Genomic DNA, 16926 nt, shown 5'->3' with positions numbered 1-16926 from the left:
AATTGTAAAAACCACTGTAGGCGCGGGGAGCGCGGGGAGTGGGGGGGACGGTCCGCGGTAGCTGCGTAAGCGCTGGAATGTGCGACAAAGTCACCCGGCACGAAAACACGCGCGCGGTACTGTAAATAATACGCGCTTAATAAGATATTGAACGAGGCAGAATACTAACTACAATTTTACTGTTTCAGATAATACCCTGCCATTGAGGAAGGATCAATCCGACATCCCGCAGACATCCTGAGAGGAGGAGCAGGCTCGGGACGGGCATCCTGCATCGGCGGAGCAACTCGTAAGTAAGCATAAATTAATTTCTTTTAAATCTTTATTAAAAAAATTTTTCAGTTGTTAATTATCGTTCATATCGCGCTACTTATCCGCGTTTCTTCCCTTTCGCTTGTATAGCGGACGGTGGTGTGCCTTAAGTGTGTACGCGCCATAGCTATCCGCGCAGTACGGTGTTTAATATTGGGCCGTTTAAAGCCAGCTTGCGGTCGCGGAACATTGGCACTGTCGGTCGTTCTCTTTAATGGTTATTGGCTCGCAGTAATTCTCTAATCTCTGCTGTCACCGGCCTCTGTGTTTCCGTTTCAATATGGCCGTACTACGGATTACGAGCGTGGGCCTTGCTGCGGTGTCGTAGGCAGCTGCCACTGGAACCTGATTACTTGGAGGCTTATCGAATCATCCGCCGGAAAATCAGGGGCAGGGGGAGAAATAAGCGGCGGTACCAAGAATCGTGTCCTTGTCTATTAGATTTCGTGAAGTGATAATTCAATTAAATTCCGTCCGACCGCGAACGAAAGGGAAGAAAACCGGAGCAAGATTTATCAAGCGCGATTAAATTATTGACGAGTTTTTTAACGCACAAAAGATAACGTCGAAGAGTTTAAATGCAACTAGGCGATACTCTATTCGTGCACAAAATGTCCACATTTTACTTGCAAATTTATTTGTCGTAATTAAGAGCTACTTTCGTTAGTACTGAATTTAATAATCGATATTTCGAATAAAATGTTTAAACCGTTCGTATTGCTTTGGTACATTTTCGTTAAAAGTGCAATAGACATTTAGACATCTACTTTATTACTGTGGCAACAAATGGCAACTTGAAATATGGCACTTTGCGCACTGGGGCAGTTCCAGTAAACGGAGAATTTGACAAGACGGACATGCTTTTAACGCCGGTTTCGGTTTCGTTCGCGTTGTGGCGTGATCGTAGACTCGGGAAGGTAAAAGTTAAACCGAGCACCCTCGTTACGCAATGTATTATCGACTTAATTACTGCGGTTTTCGTGTTTAACTAGTAGGGCGCGTTTGAAACGCGTTTATAAGATTTTTTTTTTCCGGTGCGACAGGGAAGCGCGTTGAAGGTGTCACGAAATAAACTCTGCGCGGCGGTATTGACCCGCAAACGAGGGCGCATACTCGTCGAGTGTACCCGTCACATAAATCACATTTTCGATAGTACGAACGTACCGCTATGTCGTTCATGATCGATTTAAAGAAAGGATCTCCATCGATTCGCTAGGGTGTCTGAGTATTCGGCGGCACGCCGAGAGCTTAACGTAGACAACGATATCGTCTCTCCTTCGGCTATCGATCCGAAGGGAAAAGCCCAGCACGGGCGCGAACGACCGTCTTTTACGCTTTAGAAAGTGTCGTCCAATCAGGAACTCCTCAAGGATGTCGTTTCTGATAAAGAGCGTGTATCTTTACCTCGTATAAAGCAGCGAACAGTCAATGTAGACGCGGAGCCGCGAACTCATTTACGTCGCAAACTCGTTTAGGGATCCCCACTGATGAAGATTACATCAGACGAAGATTCGTTAGAAAATTATATCGCGCCGAATAAAGTTGACGCCCCGCGGACGTTATTTTTCCGAGGCATTGATTTTCGAAGGATGCCCAAAGTTCTAAGCCGGTCTTACGCACGATATATAGCACCGTAAATTTTGAATAAATTAAAGAAATTTATAATTTAGCAAAATCAGACTAGATAAAGACTTAATTTAAATTTTCAAGTTAAAAAAAATTATTCATGATAAAAAAATTAACGTGTTTTCATTAATAAGCATTATATGATTGCCAAAGAAAATTAAAAGAACAAAAACAGTGAGGTGTAAGCATTGAATTTTAATATAACGGAGCGCTATTTTAGAATATTTTGAATACTTGACATTACATTTATTATCTATGCTGTGTAGATTTTAATTTCTCAAATTTTTTTATGCACAAATTAAAAAAAAATTCTGAAAATTTTGTGGAATTTAATTAGTAAATAAAAAATTTTTTAATTATAATTTATTAATCAACATTTCGCACTACTTCTATGAAAATAATTTTTATTTTATACTACCGGAAAAAGAAAGAAAAAGAGAAAGAATGCAGCTCGAAATATGAGAATTAGTTAAAACCTGGGAAAGGCGATTACAATATTAGTGAGAAAATGGTTCGGATTTACGTCTCGATGTTCTTTTCTTCTCTTATTTTATCGTCTCTTCTTTTCGTTTTTTATTTTTTGATGCTTACCCGAGAGATTTTTTTTTTTACCTCGCGGGTGTCGCAACGCATCGAGAAACAAACACGGTCGACAGCAGAAGCGGATTTGTCATTGCCAGTGATGCTGTGATGCATCATACCAAAGTGGATGGTAAATGGATTGCGCAACCTCTATGGTGTCAAAGCGTTTTTCTTGAAAATTGTTGCAGGAATTCGCTCGATCGCGAGCATACTTTCTACGTGCGCCGTCTTTATTTATAGTAAAAGTAATAATTACACGAGAAAATTATAACGCGCGAGACACAATTAGCTATCTTAATTAATTTTTTTATTTTTAATAAAGCCACTTTAAAAAATCGTATTGTTAAATAATATTTTCTAATATTTTTGTCACAAATTTGAATACTTAATGTTTTAAACTGTTACAAATTTTAAACGATTGTTCGATAAGCCAAATATTTTATATAAAAAAATAAAAAAAATACATAAAGCCAGAATACGTATAAAAATCTCAGTATTCGTCACGTAACTTAAATACGTGACGTAATGAATAATCGCAATAATCGTGCCTTGAATAAGCGTGTTTCCGTATCTTTTGACCGGGTGGGCGTCTGGGATAGTTCGATAGTATAGAGTTTCGTCGTTAGCCCGGTAATATCGTTAACCTATCAGAGAGCAGTTGTGCCTGTGTCCCTCTAATGCGTAACTACGATATTCCCCGATGACCCCAGCCATTTACCACCAGGCCACCCCTTACCGTCACTTTGCGAACCCTCACCTTCCCGCGGGATGTGGATAGATAATCATGCCATCATTCCTAATGCACCGGTGTGACGCTTTGAAATCTTGATATTCTGTTAGACATCTGATAATTTTGAGCGAAATTAACAGATATGTATTTAGGCTGGTAGGTAGGTATAACGACCGCGACAGCAAAGATTAAGTGGAAAAATTATTAACGCTAATATTTGTGCATAATGATCGCAAATGAGAAGTCTCGATTTAAATAAAAAAAAATTTTTTAATACTTTCGCTACGTCAACCGTGAAAAAAAAAGTGTAGCTGCATGGATACGTTTGTGATATATTCATACACCGATATGTCTGTATATTTGTAGACGCCATTGTATATGTGACGATTGCAAATAAAGCAGATTTGTAAGTGTAAAACCTTGTGGAAAAATGAGCGGGACGTATCGGAGTAGCGCGTGGTCAAACAGTCGGTGATAGATATAGGAGATTCATGTATAAAGCGTATCGGTATGTCACAGAAGAAGAAAAGAGCGGAAATGGAGACGGAAAAGGCGCGCGGCGTACTCCTTCGTCTCTGAAAGATTATTTGCCGTGCCGAGCAAACGTATTGTTGACACAATCCGTCGTCAAAATTCTTATTGACTGTATTTCGCGAGTTAGGGGTATATAGACGAGACGGAGAAGTATTTGACGAGGTGAAGGATACTGCTCAAACTTCAAACATACTCGGTGGCATAAAATGGGCCCCACTTATGATCCCGGATATTCTGTAAAGGTACCGAGAGCGGGGTTGTTGGTACAATGCTGTTGAACTTGGACTGCGCCGAAGAATTTATCGGTGCGACAGTGTCGCAGAATGATTTACAAGCGGAGCGGAGTGAAATTTATTTTATAGCCTAGGATTAAATCTTCTGAATACAGTACACGGCACATAAAAGTATTACACGGTAGCGAGTTATAAATAAAAATAAAGGACACGCAATACGTGATGCGGTATAAGTTAAAAGGATCCGTAATTGACAGAGAATCGGAGAATATTCTCTCGGCAAAGCTGCAAAAATTTAATTCGCGTTGCGCTACCCGGCATCAATCACACGAACGCGACGCGCTTTCCGTAATTCGTATTCGTATTACGTAATCGTGATTATACAAATCAAACGAGGCTTCCGCTTGAGCTTGACACGACGACTAGGTGATATGCAGCTATTGCTTTTCCGCCTACAGTATATCTATCCGACCACCATTTCCGAAACACTTCACTTACAACCCTGCTTTATTCCCGATCGTCACATACGTACGTGTCCCATATACGGAAGTCACGTATAAGTCCGCAGATATGATGTATGTTCTCGATGCTATGCCCTACAGGCCGTCCAATTCAATGTATTCTCGTGTTCCGTAGTAGATACGTAGTAGATACGAGCGTATAAGCTATATTCATAAATAGATATACATGGTTCTGGAAAATGTGCCGGTTTACAGCGAGCGTAGATACTCGTTATTTAAGGATTTTGCGGCTGATTGGCTCTCACCGTAAATTTCAGCTTGTGTTCGGTGGAACATGAAGGGATTAATTAATTGTCATGTTAATTAGATAATTACTGCGCTATCGATTACGTATGGGATGAAACAGAGTTCTATATGATCCAATAGAGATTGTGGTAATAGATTTCTATTACACGTAACATTAAACTGGCTTTATCATTAGAATATATCTTCTTGAAAACGGATGTAACATTGCATAATTGATCATATCCTCATTTTCCATTGAATTGCACCGTTTATCATTGAGAGAATTTAGGGAAAAACGTTTAAGTTTCAAAGCAAGTAAATAAAATATTTTTTATATAGAAACGAAGCTCAGATGTTAAAATAAAAAAAATTCTGCTAAACATTGAAAAAAAACCTAACTCTCAATAAAAAAAAAAAATTAATTAATACGAGCAGATTTTCGTTAGATCTTGTTAATAATTATTAATATCATTGAGTAAATTATCCTACGCCAACAGTTGCCTGATTAAACGGAAAATTAATAAAAGGTGAGCGATTGATTGGCTACGTTTGTCTGGAAAAAAATAATTGCACCTTTCATATTCAATAAAGAAGAAAAAGAGTATTATTGAGTTCCAGCCTGACGCTTAATCGTTATCAAAGTTCAACGACAGCGGGGTTGAGATAAAGTTGAGATTGTCTCAGGAAAAAGTCCTATGAATGCAGGCGCAAACTAACGATTTATCACCGACCGTTCGTTTTCTATATTCTGCACGAAGGGATATATCCTGGAAATGCGCAAAACTATTGTCCCTCACGGTGCCAGCAAGAAGTCAAGAAATACGTCCTGGCCGTCTTGGCGCCCTTCAACGTCGGCCGCAGAAAAATTCGACAAATTTCCACGGACACATCTTTTCAACGCCACGCAAACGCGCCGCGACCTAAGCGCGCCTTCCATTTTTACGAACGCCACTTATCGGGACAAAAGATTCTCAGGACTCGTTACCGTCAGGATTAATGGCCCGTTTTCAGGTTCGTCACCTGTCACAGTATCACGTGACTAACGACGCGACAAAAGAGAGAAACGGAAACGTAAGAAGTAAACTCATCGCTTTCCCTCATTCGCCCTCCCTCGATTCGCGGAGCGAGATATTCTTACCCCCTGGTCATTCAGTTCAATAAATAAACTGCGCTTATTTATTTAAATCGAAACAATCCCAGTCAGAGATCCCTCGAGACAAGTAGCGAAATCCTATTGATGACAGAGGTAGATTTACGCCCACCCTGAGTTTACTTCCATAGAGAAAACCTGACGCCTGAACACGAAAAATTCGATCGCGTAATATTTATGTTTGTTCGATTCTTTGGTGAATAAATCATTAAAAATCACGGCGCTATGTGACTTTTACTTTAGAAATACGCAAAAATACTTTAAAGTATAGGTACGCAGAGTTTGCAACAGCCATAACATTTTCTATGAACATTCAAAGGATGAAAGATAGTTTTCACTTTCTCTCTTATGCACTTGAAGAAATAATATAACTAGTTTTACAAAAGCGGGAAGTAACTAGCGGGAAAGTTATTTTAATTATAGCAACAACGAGTTTTCATCGCAGCTTACGTAATACTGCGAACGGAGTCGCAGTTTATGCAATTTACTTTGTGCAACACGGTGCGCATTAGAAACTGCTTTAGTTATATTGCCCGCGTCAAAATTACCAATTATCGTATCAGCAATAATCGGCAACGTATTAATTATAATACCTCATATACATAATTATTAGCGACATATTTAATTCGGTAATCTGTTTAATAGAAGTTGTTAATGCATTTATTACCGGGCGACTTAATTTGCATTCGTGAAAATAGACGGCGCGACAAAAGCGTGCTCTTCGAAAATGATTTATAACAAAATCGATATCGGACTACTCGGCAGTGTACCCGGCCCCGATGTTTGTATTGCGTCAGCGTCGGAATTGTCCCGAAGTTCGCGTCGTCCATTAAACATCGCGTAACCGTCCACCGGCGAAAGAGCAAGAGAGAGAAGACACGCATAATCTCTAGTAAACCCAAAACCATTACCATATACAAGTCCCCGCCTTTGTATCCAGCGCATCCCCTGTAAATATCGCCGTTTCCCTTTGTCAATGCTTTACTCGCTCGCTTTCCAACCCGCGCGCGCTCCCACCGGCCTCTACGGCAAGCGCATCCTCACACGCGCGGATGCGGATACACCTCTTTCTCTTTAACGCGGATTACGGGAAGTCTCGTTCCTCTCGGATCTCCTGGGTGATAAATTCGTTCGGGTAGGATGCGGCGCGAACGGCGCATCCCAGCGAAACCACCTGAGATATCACCCGTTCTCCCTCCCGGCGAAGAAGTCTCATGATAAATTCCGGAGATCTTGATACCCGACCGCATAATTCCAAGACCGCGGAATGATATCGAGTGAATCCGCGCGACAAACGACGAAATGTCGCGGGGCTTCACCGCGAAATACAATATTTATGCAAAGGGCAGAAAGTTATCGTTTTAATTACAAAGTGTGATTTGCTTTGTAAAGTTTTAAACAGTATACATCATTGTTAAAGCCAGCGGATTTCTCATTCGGGGTCAGCACAAGCTAGTAAAATGCAACACGGTGCGCCGATAAAATATATAATTTTTGTATTATTTCATTGGTTCTTCTAAAAATTCGCATTTACTATCTACTCGATTTTTCGCCTCGGGTCCTTTCAGGCGACACGATTATCAAACTGAATTTACACACCGAGAAAGTGACGACAGCGTCAGCTTCTTGGAGTAAATGATTAATTATCGTAATTTCATCAGTTAGGGCCAGACGTTGGAGGTTTGGGTAATTAGTTGGACATTCCCCTCGCAATCGCGATCTCCGGGATGAGAGACTTTGGTCTTTTCCCATCGCGATCCTTCGAAGTTCGAATCCATCGTCACGGTTAATGACGAGGGTGCGGGGCTTAACTGCTCGCCGTTTGGCCGCGGATTGCCGGATAATCTGTTCGCCGACACGTTTGCACGTCTACCGCTGAAATCGCCGCTCTTTTCGGTACCGGCGCGGCCGAGGGCCTCGAAATCGCGGTGATTCCGCACTTGCGAACTCGCATCAACGTCCTTGTTAGAGCACTCCGTCGTTACGATTCGAAAGACGGAAGAAATTAAACGAGTAGAGCGCGCGAGAAATGTAAATGCAGGGCGAGAGAGTTTAGGCGAACAATTACTGGTAATTTTGTAAAAATTAACTACTGTAAAAATTAATGTTGAAACTGTCAGTTAAGCACGACGTCTTAGAGGCCAGACGAAATCTCATAACATCGAGTAGAGGCCAACGGATATCAGACAGCTTTCATGTTTTAAAGAAAAAGGAATATGGAATCAGGATTATCTGCTCCGTAGTGTCATTAGATTTTCTCAGATCAAAGAAACCGAATAAATGCACTTCCGTATCCAGTCGCAGCCGCTTGCACGTGCATATGCACCTTTGACGACAGTCGGCTACGAGATTGTATCAGGGTTACAGAGACAACATCATGCTAGATAGTGGTGAAAGGGATTGAGTTTATGGTCGTGCTGGGCTGCAACTCGATTTTCTCTCGCGAGCGAGGCAATAGTAAGAAAGATGGAAGATCGTTTAAGGCACGTGCGTAGAAATTCAACCTCGCTCGTCTTCGTGCATTTATGCGCGCTTCAATTTTTTTTTTTTTTTTTTTTTTTTTCGCGACGGTTTCGAATTCGAACCAACTCCTCTGTCACAGATACTTTGCGTATGTATGTCTTCCTCCGCGCGAGACAAGTAGCGCATAATTCTCGAACGGTCGCAGAATCTACGCGATTGTCGATCGATGACCATCCCTTAGAGCCACAGCGGCGACCCAGCGCGCGCCCATGAGACGACTGCGGTCGAAAACCCTCCCATTCGGCTTAGCATACATATTTATTCCGCTCTGCCGAGAATTTCCTACGTCTCGGCTCGGGACACCGCCCCTCGAGCACGGCACGGTATCGGGCAATAAAAGGGCGAAAGCCCGGACGAAAATTCTCCTTTTGCCGTTCACGAGGTTCGGGGGCCGCCAAACGGCGGCAGAAACCAGAAACGACGGTGGGGTAGAATCGAGTTTGCATGACATTTAAGAAGCCCGGGCCGCGCTGTGTTTCATAACCCTTTGACTCCGCCGGCGAGTCTGATTCCGCGCCAGTCAGCGGCTTCCGGTTTCCACGTTTCACCCTACGTGCGAAGAGGAAAGAGCGCGCCGGGGGAACACGACGCGAGGTAACCCATTTTCGGATGCCGTCGCGTCTATGACCGTGCTAGGAACAAAGTTGCGCGTCGCGGCATTAGAATTTTAAATCGACATCATCGGCCGCCCGGCAACGGCGCAGGGGTCGCGGCGGTTAAAAGAAAAAGAACGAATTCGACCGCGGGTAAGGAACCGGCGATAGAAACTGGAGGCTTGCCGCTCTACTCGCCGCATTACGATGTTATTCAAATGTCGCTTGATACCTACGAGCAACGGGATACGTATATGACGTGCGCGCGCGATAGGTATATAGGTCACACATATTTCTTTAAAGACATTGCCACTCTTCTTCGCCGTGCGTAGACGTTTCCCTTTGAACCGTCTCTTTCTTGAATTCGGAATCGGTTCGCACGGAGCATTATATCTCTTAATATCTACAGCTTTCTCAACACGATCAAATTTAAATTGTACGGAGAGAGAAATTTATTTAAGCTGTGCATTGTAGCATCTAACTGATAACGTTTCTGGGTGAATTTTGCACGCCTCATGAAATGCCCTCTGATTATTATTAACGATCGACTTAATAATCGAAACTTATGCAGATGAAATATTGATTTAACAATTATAAGGCTTATCTCTTGTAACAGTTAAGAAATCCTTTTTTAATAACTATCGAAAATCAATTTTCCGAGAACGGCTAATCCTTTCCATACGGATAAAGTGCAGATTAATTTTTCAAGGCACTTTTGACTCGCGAGTTGACTTTAATATCTCGCCTAGCGCGGCTATACAATCTCGTATATTTCCGCGCCGTTTGTATTTCCGAATATTTCACCTCGCGTGGTATTATCCCCGTAATTCATCCGCGCCTCGACCCCGTCGTTACATCACGCTAATGCGTCACAATATACACCATTTATATCCCATAGAACCGTACAACACTCCGCGCGACGATAAAAGACGGATATACGGCAAGACGATCGCTCAAGGGTGCGCCTCCTATATTTGATTTCAAATCGCTTTGCGCTTATTCGAGCGACGTAATCCTCCCGCCTATATGTGGGTCACCGACGGCGGAGGTCTATAATTCCGACAAGTTTCCGCGAATAAGGGTGCGCGGTCGCTCTTTGGTCGGCGCCCCGTTGATCGATCGACACAGGAAAACCGCGGCCGATCGATCAATCGGCCAGGCCGCACCGTCCACGTGGACTCGCGGTTGCTCTTTCGCGCATTCCACAACTTTCGGCTGTCATTTCTCTCTCGTGAGTCGCCTGTCTCCCTTACATCTCCCTAAGGTACGCTTCTCGGTGTAAGTCACGTAGCCGCGGACGCGTCCTCCCCAAACGATGCCGCCGAGCCAACCCCGCCGGACCGAACGTTATTTAAGTTTCCCTAAGTGCGATCCGCGAGATTCGCGATCCGCACTTTCGCCCGAGATTCGCCCCCTCGTATTTTCCCCGGAAAGTTGTGCGGTATCGGACCCGGACTCGGAATTAACGGCGTTAATTTGTTTTAAGTACGCCCGAGGAAAGTTTCGGCGAGCTCCGAGTATCGATGGCGCTCGTTGACCGTCGATATTCTCAAAGGACTGAACGCTCATCGAACTTCGATACTGCTCTACATGATTTTGTTTGCCGCGCGTGGAACTCGTTAAAAAAAAATATGTGCGAAATGTCGGCTTTCGTAAATGCTTTCCAGGTAAAGAGCATTCCGTCACGGAAAGCTAATAGAATTGATTTCGTATCCGCCAACGTGTAAATTTATTAATTATAATTATTTTCTTGGGGCGCGAACTCGTACGAAGCCTCGCGCTCGGCCACCCGACCTTGTTTACGTACATTTCTTATTTTTTACGCAGATGAACGCGTTTTAAGATTTATAAATACGTTAAATCTTAATGTACATTAGCGCAAACGATATACTTTAATTTCTGTACTCTCATTCACCAATTCGCTTATCGACAAATGAACTTGCTCGCGTTTGCATAATCCGGAAAATCCGGAAGACGCAATCGTCCGTAGACTGATCGACTTCGCGAAGACGATACCCCGAGGGCGCAATTTCCTGGGGTTTATGCCATTCCCAGACGACGCAGGTGTGCGAGCGTGTGCGTCGTACATTCATCCGCGTATAAAGATTATTCACGGATATTGGCACGCAACGAATAGAAATTATCGTCGAGGAAAATTCTGTATTTTTCCCAATTACAAAAATCAGACATTTAATTAATCTCGAGATATAAGATTTTTATTTGAGCAACGCATAGAAATTTAATTCGTATATCTGAGGTTTTTAAACAATTTACGTTTTCTCCGTTTAGAACTTTAATTTTATAATTAATCAATTAATTTGGGAATAATAAAGATCTGTACAACCTGATTAAATGATAGGAGCGCTGGATATAATTGCTACTTTCTATATGCAGCTTCCTAAAACCACCTGTAAGCGAGATAGAATACGTAATTGCTGGTAATTACGAGGTGTTACCTATTTAGCTGCCCTTTCAAGAACGTGCATAATCGTTGTGCATTCACCAGATTAGAGCTTTGTAAACGAAATAATTGCACTTTAAAATATCACGTATTTTTGCATTGCAGCGTATTATTTTTTTTTTCAAACTATTTAATTATCCGCAATATATTAATATTGATGAAAAATTTAATAATGAAACTTTGTTGAAATTAATGAAAAACAAGACTATTTTCATTTGTCATAAATTTAACTTTATGCGTATCGATATCGGTGTTGATGCAGTTAAATACTCGTTGAAATATTTAAACTACCACGGCAGTTTAATATCGATAAAAAATTAATAGGCAGAATAAATCAATGGAAAAGTTAACTGGAATCGCGGCAGAAAGGTAAATACAGATCGTACAATCGCTCATGTATTAGGAAATGTTAGTGGTGTTTAGCAGTCCTTTTGAAATGACCGGTTCAATTGGTTTGCATCTCTGGGGACGGTCACGGTGATGCAACGGCTCGACGTCACGATCAGGTCCCTTTACCCCTTCTCCCTGTGGAACGTCCTCTTCGTATGGTAACTACGGGTAGCAGCCGACCGCAATCTGCATTCCGCTACCTAATTGTCGTAACACGGCGATGTATGTAGATGTATGTATACGTAGGGCGAATACATCGAGGGCCGCAGAACACCTTCTCGTATGTATGAGGGTATACGCGCGCAGGTCGTGTCTTGTATATGTGGCCAATTGCGGCAAGTATTCCTGATAGAATACCAAATAGAGTTTTCTTTTAAAAAAAAAAAAAAAAATGTTGATCGCGCGTTTTATTGCACGACGAGGTCGATACTCGAGCCCGAAGTTATACATGGATTAAAAAGCCACGGCATCTATTACGCGAATATCTAAATGCCACGCGGAATCATCGGGGGGGAAAAAAAAAAAATCGTAAGCCTGTGAACTCATAAATTACAAAGTTTGATTACTTTTAAATCCTTGCAAGATGCAGATAAAATAGAATTAATTTAATTAAAAATTATAGTTGCACGTTGTGAGAAGTTTGATGTTTGCGAGCTTGAATTAATTAAATTAATTAAATTAAAAATTACAATTGGATACCTCCGAGAAGTTTATGTGTACGGTTAGTATTTGCAGTAAGAGGATTTTAGGATATAAAATATTAACGCTTTTACAATTTACATTAATCCTAACAAAGTTTAAGTATTTAAAAATTACAAGCATTTAGATATGCAGTTTTTATAAGTAACCGCGTGTGTTTATTTGACTGCAAATCTCGAAATTAGAATAATCCAGCCAAAGGACGCAGCATCCGGGGATTTTGCAGCCCGTTGCGATAAATAAATTCATTGATTACGAGGATTTCGCTAATTGCCTTACTTAGCCGTACGTCTACGCGCCACGAAAATACGATCTCCGTACTCTTTCGAAGCGTAAAGATACATTACGCAAATCGTGCGTAATTAGCGTCGGCGTGCATGTTTCCATTGAATCGCGACACAAACTGGCGTCTCTAAATCGTCGAATCCGTCTCTAATACCGTAATGGATTCCGGCAAATTGATAGTTGCCGCTGTACAAATAGCAATATACCCGCGGGTTCTGCGAAACGACGACGGGTCCGCCGGTCGCAGTGTCCTAGTAGGCGCACAGAGTTAAAGGGGTTAAATTGATAGCAGGGAAGGCGTTGTCAACGACGGTAACGGGAGGGTGGTCTCCAATTCAGAGTGACGATGTTCCACAATATGTACCGAATCCGTATCCTCGCGACTTGATTGTTGTTTGAGCACTTTGGAAACCGGTGTCCGCGCGCGCCATGTAATGAACAATGTGTCGGCACTAAAACACGGCGTACCCCGTGATTGCTATTTTAAGCGGAATAACGTCTTAACACCTTTGCACGTACGGCGTATTCGAGCGTCAAGGTGCGCGTACATTCAACGAAAATCGACCGCGAACATTCGTCGGTGGTGTAATATTTTTGTAATGATTGATTCGTTTGTGAATTGTACGCGTTCGCTGTTTGTTCGATAAATAATATACACACCTTTAGATACGAATTCTCTTCTTGATACTGGCAGTGACGCGTCAAGAAAACGTTTGCGCGCTTGACAATACCCGCAACGGGATCGGCTTAAATTATGACGTCAAAAGCGAGGAAATACACGCGAGCGATCAATGCAACTCACTTCTAGCGTAAATGACTTTTTGTCAGCGAAGCGGCTTTAGCCCGACAGAGCAGGCTTATAAAATGTGTCACACAGACTTTGCTATCAGTCGACATATCACGTCGAAACGTGGAAACTCTAATCTAGGCTCACCCTGGATTTACAACGTTTTTTCAGCTGCTACCACATTTAATCGCTCGTGTCTACGTGATTGATAGTAGCGTTTGTGGCACATTTTATAAACTTCCTTTATCGGGGTAAAGCACTTCGGGAAAAATTGCAAGTGCAAATCGCTTCGAGATAAATGCAACACGGCCCCGATAAACATCGTATCTTTCTTGTCAATCGGCAGCTTGCCGTCCGTATTACTGAATTTTAAAGAACAGAGAATTATTGCGTATTACTTTTCAAGTAAACGATAAACTGGCTCTTGCTCCACGCGCCCTCCGAGATATTTCTGGTAACAAGTACTGCGCCGTGCCGCTAAATGTCCTCGGGAAATGATTAAGCTCCGCGTTGTAAATCGCGGTTGCAATTTTTTACACCCAACATGCACAGCCATAATTAATTCGAGATTTGCGGTCTCTAAGCACCACCTAGCACAGTTTATGTTTTGTACAGTTGTGCGAGTTTCGACTAATTAGATTTTAAATACCTGAGCCAACTAATTGGTTACTTTGCCTGTTACTGCACGAGCGAGAAGTAATCCCAGTTGCCTCCGCAACTTTATTAGTTTTCGTCGCTGTAACATTTATTAAGAGTTAACTGTAGAAATTATGTATCCTTTCTGAGAGTTTGTCGTCGTCGCCGTTGGCACTGGGTGAGAATACGCGATATATACATCAATTGTTTTAACATTTTGCAATCTATTGGCCAAGTATATTGCCTCCATGTCGTTTGTTGTTACGAACCACCTTTCATTTTTTTGCAAAGAGAAACGTATCGGAAAAATTACACGTCTTTATAAAGAGTTTATTACCGGAAAGACATTTTCGCGCTTGAAAGAAACGGAAGATGTCATTTTATATGTATATAAATAAAGAAACCGGCGGAGTTTTTAAGTTATTGTAACCGTATACCGTGGTATGCTATTAAATCGCTCCATTAACCGGTAAACGCGTCGAGAGTTAAAGTGTACTTCTGAAACTCCTCGAAGAATTCAATAACATCTTGCCGATAAGATGCTCAAAGGCGCCATACTACGAGCGGTTACTTCTATATAATAACGCGGAGAACGTGATCGACGCAAAATATTGATGGGCATTGTACGGCTTCCGAAAACTCGACGAACTTTCGACAACGGTGGTTCGGTATCGCGCACGTCGAAAATATAGGAAGCACCCGCGGATAATGAAGCCGTTCCTCGGGATCTTCGCACGTCGAACTGCTTCATGCACGGGCAGGTTAAGTATATCGCGCACGGAGATAGGCGAGAGTCGTATATGGATAAGGTCAAGGGATGCAGGCTGCGGCAGGCGGCCAGAACGGTAGCGCTACATTGGCTTTTACGGGTGAAGCTGCCATCATCGTAAAGCGCGACCGCTCGACTATTCCGCACCCACCGCCATTTCACCCTTGAATTCTCTTTTTCCACTTCCATTTCTCCAAGTTTCTCTGCTTCCACATTGATGACGATCTCTCGCGCTCTCCGCTGGACCCTTCGGGCCGGTTTCCCACCCCCGTCTGCCACCCCTTTAAAGTGAATTCCAATACATTGGGATGCGACCAAAATGGCATGGACGCGAGCCGATCAGCCGGAGCGAGATTTGAATGTCTTGCCCGGGAATTGCCTGCGGAATGGAAGGGTAGAGAAAGGAAACTGCAATTGTTGAAACCTTACCAGCCAATGTGGCTCTCGGTCTCGCACTTTCGTGAGCCATTTCCTTTTGTATTCCGCATCCCTTTTTAGCTTGACAATGTTCATAAATATATAATATTGAAATTTCGTTTGTGCTTTTGCGTGCATAACCACATATATTTAGCGAGCTTTCTTTTCTTTTTTTTTCATATTTTTAATATCTACACCATCGTAATAAATGTCGGTCGTTTCAGTCGTCGGTGAATCGAAAGAAATGCAAGTTAAAATATAACTTTATTATATACACATATGTATACATAAATGGCAAATTGCGTATGTAGAATCAGTTTATTTAATCATGAAATATGATATGAAGTATAATTTTCTTTCCAAATAACGATAAATAAATATACGTATTCTATAAGTTTTCTGAACATATTTACAATATTCTTCTACTGTTTGAATATCTTTATCGCTTCTTCTGCTTGACTCTGCACGTGCAGCTCTATCCCAGTACGCGACTACAGATGGATTTAATATTTTGCGCCAGCATAAATCTTCCTCTCAACGCGAAATAGAGAGAAATCCGGAAAAAGGGATTGTGAGAAATCGAATAAATGTCTCATGTTTATTAAACACACGTTGCGTATTGCGATTGTAAACAAAATAGCTTTATTACGCTATTATCGTGTAGGATAAATCCCGCAAAGAAGAAGATATTAAATAGCAAACTTGATCAATAATTAACGGAGCATCTTACAAAAAAAAAAAAAAAAAAGAATATAAATGCGACAGGACTTTAGTAATATTTTTTTTAAATAAGCCACGCTGCTTTACTATTGAGATGTAGCGTGGAGCGCAAGTTCTCCAAAGGAAAAGTGCGAGTTCACGCTGAAAATGTATAAAAGAAACTTTCGTTCGGTTCCTCCGGGTCATATAAAACTTAGCTCAACCACGCCCTTGAGTCTTTCGCGAGATATAAATATCGTACGGCACGAGAAGGACGCGAAGTTTTGATTGTTCGAAAGTAGTGATTTTGAAACTCGCGGCACTATATTTTGTCTGAAGTATTTCACTTCGCCCGTAATTTTTGAAGAGCATTCTTTCGAAGTTACGTGCAGTTCGATATGTGCCACATGTACGCTTTATCGTGAAAGAAATTCTTTTTATGTAATTTCTTTTAGGTACGCGAAGCTATTTACTTTAATAAACTCGAGATTACGTTATTTCTATGTTCATCTCGCTTGCTTTATTTTACAACGATTAACGAACCGTATTGAACGTAAATGTTATCAAATTAATCAATTAGAAAAATTTTTTACGACAAATTTTGCATAATTTAGGAGACTAGATCTTTTTTCCTGATAAATTTTATTTCTTGAATAAACATTTCGAAGCCAAACAGATATAATTTGACAAGTGTCTTATCTTTTTCTCTTTTCAAATATATCAAATCTTGTAAAGCCTGTCTCTTTCATTTCTG

Source organism: Cardiocondyla obscurior, linkage group LG25, assembly GCF_019399895.1.
Source record: "Cardiocondyla obscurior isolate alpha-2009 linkage group LG25, Cobs3.1, whole genome shotgun sequence".
In the NCBI taxonomy this organism is placed as follows: Eukaryota; Metazoa; Arthropoda; class Insecta; order Hymenoptera; family Formicidae; genus Cardiocondyla; species Cardiocondyla obscurior.
The sequence above is the reverse complement of the archived record's forward strand: the minus strand, read 5'-3'. Positions refer to the sequence as shown.